The sequence below is a fragment of the Chenopodium quinoa genome, unplaced genomic scaffold (assembly GCF_001683475.1).
Source record: "Chenopodium quinoa cultivar QQ74 unplaced genomic scaffold, ASM168347v1, whole genome shotgun sequence".
Lineage (NCBI taxonomy): Eukaryota > Viridiplantae > Streptophyta > Magnoliopsida > Caryophyllales > Amaranthaceae > Chenopodium > Chenopodium quinoa.
Window position 1 is genome coordinate 6,912,155 of NW_018742390.1, and position 6,642 is coordinate 6,918,796.

General features: G+C 33.8%; 1 long non-coding RNA gene across 1 annotated transcript; it reads right to left on the bottom strand.

Annotated features, from left to right (window-relative positions):
• Nucleotides 1-1,446: 1,446 nt before the first annotated feature.
• On the bottom strand, nucleotides 1,447-4,995 carry LOC110700508. The gene is made up of 3 exons (XR_002507223.1): nucleotides 4,541-4,995; nucleotides 3,086-3,178; nucleotides 1,447-1,984 (listed from the first exon to the last, which is right to left on the bottom strand). It is a non-coding gene; the product is annotated as an uncharacterized LOC110700508 (long non-coding RNA).
• Between the last annotated feature and the right edge of the window lie 1,647 nt (nucleotides 4,996-6,642).

Genomic DNA, 6,642 nt, shown 5'->3' on the forward strand with positions numbered 1-6,642 from the left:
TTTTCTTATCATTTTATTCATTTCTTGGCTATTTCTCTCGCTTATTTGTTTCTTTGTCTTGTTTTATAGGTACGTCCCGGGCTATATGCATGGGAATCAAAAATAACATCCACTAGCATCGATATGTACTTTTCAGAATTGAATTTGAGTTAGAAACAAAGGAAAACAAAGGTTTGCAAAGTATCAAAAACGACCTTTGTGCATTGTTTCAGCCATATCTCGAGTTCTACAGATCGGATTAAGGTGATTCAAGCTGGGTTAGAAACTTAACTTGAAGATCTTTCTAATGATAGGTCGAACACCGTCATACAATTCCTAGATTGTGAGTTACAGCTTTCCAAAGTTGACCCTGCAAATCTCCCGCGGGCGCGGGCTACAATACCCGCGGGCGCAGGGCTGCTACAACCTATTTCTACCCATTTTCGACCAGGAACTTGGAGAGGGATGGCCGCAAGAACCCCGTGGGTGCGGCTGATTTTTCCGCAGGCGCGGCTTTCTAGGTTTTACTTGCGATTTCACTTATTTCCTCCTTTTGTATATATAGTGGAAGGCCTTCTTTATTCTTCATACGTGAAATACATTAGTTTAGAATAGTCTCTCTCTCCTCTAAGGAGGATTAGGTGAGATTAGGAGGTTCTCTCTCTAGATTAGGAGTAGATCTTAGAGAGAGAAAGTGAATAATTTCAATGGTGATTGAGAGATTGAAGATACAAGTGTGACAATTGTGTTCAAGATCTTCTCTATTATCAATGAGCATTCTTAACTCTATCTCACCTTATTGCTTTGTTTAATATCATGTTTGTTTGGATTGATTTTGATGTTTGATGCTTGATTAGTGTAGTTGTTATTGTTATATTGTTGATTCTTGATTTCTTTAGTTGATTGTTGATAGATGATGATAGTTGAGTAGTTGTTGGCTAGGAATTGGGTGAAACTTGTATGATTGATTAATTGTGATTAATTTGGGAATTGTGTTGATTTTTTGTTGAGATTAAAGTGATTTGTGAAGGTTTGCATGTGTGTAATTCGATTAGGCCTTCAGAATTGTACTAGATTGCATTGTAATAGCTAATGACACAAACAATTGATTTAGTAATTGCAATTATCAATTGGTTTTGATTATGATTCTCTTATTTTGTTATTCATAGTGAACCCTAGCTTAACAATTTGGAGATAGCTCTTTGATTTCAATTGATTGCTCTTATCCTTAGTCTTCACAACCTTTGATTGGCATGCTCTTCCCAAGTTGTTGCAATTGACATGATTACTTCACTACTACAAAAATGGCCAAAGAGACCATATCAAAATGGCCAAAGGGACTACCTTAAGGGTGGTCTCTAACTCACACGTCTCTTTGGCCAAAAGACCACTTTATTAAAAGTGGTCTAACTTTAAACACCTGAGACCACCTAGCTAAAATAAATGGTCTCTCTTTTTAGTTTAATAATTAATAATACAAAGGGACAAGAGACCAAATGTTTTAAATAGGTGGTCTCTAGATTTAAAAACTAAGACCACCAATTTTAAATGAGTGGTCTTTGGTTTTTGAATAATGAGACCACTTATTTAAGATAGATGGTCTCTCTATGCTCGCTTTTTTAAAAAAAAAAAAATTATTATTATTATATTCGTATTGATTCCCGACCCTTTTGCAATTCATATTCCTGCAATACCAATGCATATATATATAAAATAAATTTTCTATATATATATAACACCCAAAATTTACATTAATTCTAATATTAAAAAACAAAACTCAAATGTAGGGCTTCTCCTCAAACAGAAAAAAGTCAAAAGTGGAGCTAGGTTTACAAGTACAGTGATTAACACTAAGCTAATCTCGTACTCAAGCTCAGCTCATTCTTCATTAAGCTCGTCCATCACGAATCTTCTTCCTCTGGCTCATGATCAAGAACATATTTAATCCACAAATCTCGCATTTTATCAATGTCTTCCGAAGAATACGTACAAATCGAGGGAAAGACTTGCAACATACAACATATGCCATCAAATATGAGTATAATTTATTTTTGACGGAAATCAGAGAGATATTTAACCAAAAGCCAAAAATCAGACATAACAAAGTATATTGATGAACATCCTCAATCCACAACTTTAGCTCACTTTTTGGTTTTTTTTTGTTTTGTTTTGTTTTTTTTTTCACAAGAAAAGGAAATATATTACAACTTAGATGTTAAAAAATCTAGCAGATCAGAGTTTGTAACCAGAAGCAGTTTCCAAGTTTGCTTACTAGCTAAAAATTGCAAACCAAGAAACCTTAACCACCCGAAAGACAAAAAGTAAAGATTAGCTAAAAATAAAAGCATGAAAGAAAAGTAGAAGTGATAATTGATAGGGGAGCCTCGCAGCAGAGACTTAGGAGCAGCAGCAAAAGAAGGCATGCGATAAGTTGCCATCTAACATGGCAAAGGAATTAGCAAGTTCCTTAATGTAGGGCTGGTTAAGACCTTCTACTCAGAAACCGTGGGCTGTGTACACTAGGAAGAGGCGTAAACCAGCAGCAGCAGACTAATGCAAGGCAAAGGAGCCACACAGTCAGCCAAGCAAACAGACAGACCAATGCAAACAGAAAGACACCATTGGGAGATAGAAGACAAGCTACTTAAGGAAGTCTCAGGGGTCAAGTTCATAACAGACCAATGCTGGTTGACGAGGACACTATAATAATGCAAAAAATTAATCATTAACAAGATATTAGATTTTAGGGTTAAATTGCATTATATAGCTGAAGCACAAAGGATTTCAAAAGTTCTAAAATTCTCAATTAAGTTCTCTAAATCTTCTTTTATTGAAGTAACAGGAAAGAGCATGGTGAGGATTGTCACTATTAATCTAATCAACGAGGCAAAACAGAACACTTTTCTTTGCTCCCAACTACTGTATTAATATATCTCAGATTGGGGAAAATATTACAGGGAAAGAAAGCAAAAAAGCTTCTTAATCATGAAATAGCAGAGAACTGAATGCGACAAAAAAAAAAATTTGAAGACAGAAACAGAAGGTTACAACAATAAGAACTCACTGTTTCCACAAAGTAGTTATGAAAGGTTTAGCATATACTTACAATTGTTTCTTCAAAATATTGATAGCCAAGTCTGCCACCTCGTTATTTTGAAGTCCTCTTCTTCGAACTATCACGATTTCTTTCACTCAATTTCTACAATAATTATATTTGATGTCAGAGTTAATCCAAACAAATTTTATTGTCTCTATAATGGCCATATTACACTTTCAGCACTTTAATTTTGTTTTACATATGGAGTACCAAATTGAAAGCACTTACCAGAATTATCATATAAAGGCTATGATATGATGTCAGTTGTGTAAACATGCACAGAACAAGAAGACACGGACATATTGGCACTCCAAGTCCTATATCTTTCAAAAGTAACTTTTTTTCATTGATCTTTTCTTAAGTTAACAGTTCACGATCATAAATAAGAGAAGCTAGCACAAATTAGCTTGCCTACAGTCTAGTTATGGCGAGCCTGTCCTACATTTTAAAAGCAAAATGGGTAATTTCATGAATATTTGTTTGAGACTTCTCAAAAAGATCTTACATTTAGCCCACTGAATCCATGTTCTTATGCGGCTATTTGCCCGAACCACCAAACCACAACACTGCCCTTGACCAAACTAACAATGACAAATTACATGATCCGAAAGGTAACCCAAACAGGTTAGTGTTGTTTATGTGAATATAGAAATTGAAGTTTGCTGAATTGATGGGGTATGCATAATATACGGAGTTAGATCAAACCATAAGCTACGGGGATGCATCCGCTTCACACAACAGGTATTGTTCTCTTCTAATTACTTTTACTCAAGCCAACTCAGATTTGTACCAAATTTTAAAACTTAATTTAACTGATTATAACTAATCCTTAGCAATATAAAGTAAATTTGGTAGTTTTACTTGATCTCATCATCAAAGTAAACTAATTTCTAAAAAATTTTATTGATATTAAGACGAATTATACTCAAGCGGTTATTGTGTGCATTTAGCATATATACAGACACCTGTATAAGCATTATTTACTCAAGTTGAGTCTACCATAACCCATTAGCGTCAGCCTTTCATCAACTGAGGTTATTGTGTGCATTTTGCATACATAATTCAATTTTTATAGTTCTTTAATCAGATTTCTAAAATAAGATTAATACTTGTAGAAATTTAGGCCCAAAAACAAGAATTTACTTTATAAGCATTTACTCAAGTGTGATCTAATTTGCAACATATAAAATCTTTAAAGAGGCAAATAAACAACTAGTTATTAATCCCAGCATTTATCATTCAATTTGAGCTTCATACAGACACGTATTAACAACATAATCAACATTTCTATCATCAAGTACAATATCAGCCCAGAAATTGTGAGTAGCACGATTATCACGCACCTAAACAGAAACCAAAATCAAACCACCATAATTTCTCATAAAAACAACATAAATACCACGAACATGAAATTGCAGAAATGAAAGAAAAAACAAAAAATCTAAAAGAGAAAGCAAGAAATACCTAAATACCGAGCTCCCAAGAAGCATTTTCGAGCAAGAGAAAGACGAACTTCGCCTGGAGTTGTGATGGTGAGAGTTTCGCCTGATTCGAGCGTCGGAAGCACCGTCGACGGCGGCAAAGACTCGAGATCGACGAACTTCAGCATTGGGTTAGGGATTGCGAGAGCGAGAAAGTTGTAGCCGCTCAATCGGAGTCAGATTCCGGCATTGAAGAGCATGATATAGAGAGAGATTGAGAGAGGATAGAGAGACGGTGGGGGTTGGGTTTTTGAGGAAATGATATTAGGGTTTGGGTTTAGCCTCTTTACCGAGTTTTTAGCCTTTAATTTTTATTTTATTTTTTTATTTGTTATTTCTTTGGAAATCAGACTTTAAAAAGTAAATAATTTTTTTTATTTAATTAAAAAAAAAAGGAGAGACCACTTTTCATAAATAGATGGTCCCTCTTTTTTATTTATTTATTTAATTTAATTAAAAAAAAAGGAGAGATCACTTTTTGTAAATAGGTGGTCTCTCTCTTTTATTTATTTATTTAATTAATTAAAAAAAAAGAGACCACTTTTTGTAAATAGATGGTCTCTCTATTTTATTTATTTATTTAATTTAAAAAAAAAAGGAGAGACCACTTCTCCTAAATAAATGTTCTCTCTTATTTAATTTATTTAATTAAAAAGAAGGAGAGACCACTTAATTAAAATAGTTGGTCTTTAGTACATTTTCATCTCTCTAAGACTATACGTAAGAGACCATTTATTTGAAATATTTGGTCTCTTGAATCCAAGAGACCACATATTTATTTAAATGGTCTCTTACTTAAGGTCTCTTTGAGCATTTTTGTAGTAGTGCTTGTTGATCCCCATTCCTAGTGTTTTATTTCCTTGGTTACTTGTTTTGTTAGTTTTTAGTATTCTCTCTTACCTTCGTCTTCGATCTAGCTTAGGCGCATAATTGAAAGTTCTTGAACATAACTGTTCCTTTGTGTTCGGTCCTTGACTTGTCTCTATACTCGTATTTAGGTTTGTTAAGTGTTTATAAAATTAGTTTGACCGAGGGAAGATTAGATAACGACCTAGTTTTCCCTTCGTCAAATTTGCGCCGTTGCCGGGGAACGGTGTCTATGTTTGAATGTTTTTGATTGCTTGAGTCTAGGTCATTGAATATACTTTTCTTTTATTTGAATTTTGTTTGTTTTGTGAAAAAAAAAATGGCATGCCTATCATTTCCTCAATACGACAGTGAGCCTTTTTGTGAATATTTCATTAGACTTGAGGGATTTTTAGACTATAATTGTTGTAATATTTGGGAGGCTTGTGAGATTTGTTATTTTGGTTTGAATGAGCAAACTAGAAATGAAGTTGAATGCATACATAATGGTGAATTTAGAGCATTGTCAATTGATGATGCTTGGGATTTTTAGATTTGGTTTGCAAGGGATGTTTATGATAAGGGTAATCATGAGTCTAATATTGATATGCAATGTCTTGATTCTTCTAATATTAGCATGAATTCCAATGATTTGTCACATGATCTCTTAAGTGAGCCTAGAACACATGATTTCAACTTTATTTCTCCTTTTGTTCATGATGATGAAGTGCATGCTCAAGTTGATTCTATTTGTGTGTTTCAATATTCTTCATTATTTACCATGACTTCTTGTGATGTGCTTCTTTCCCTTAATGATGAATCTCACGTGTTTGATTATGCCCCCACTCCCCAATGTGATGTATATGCTCATGATCTTAATGTTGATTCTTTCAATCTTGGTTGTACTTCTTCTTCTTCTCTTGTTACTACTACAAAAACATGAATATAAAACGCCTGAAACAAGCCATATAGAACGCCTCTAAGGCGTTATTCTGAGGGGGTGCTCTATAACCTCTACATAACGCCTCTTTGAGGCGATCTATATCTAACATAATACAGATCGCCTATCTGAGATAGGCGCTTCATATTCTAGGTATAAAGTAAATAAAAAAACAAGGAAAATAGAACAGTTATCTTAGCGTATAAATAGAGAACGCCTACCACAGATAGGCGCTCTCTTTTCCTTACCTTTTTTAAAAAAAAAATATTATTATTATTTAATTATAAAATAATAATAAT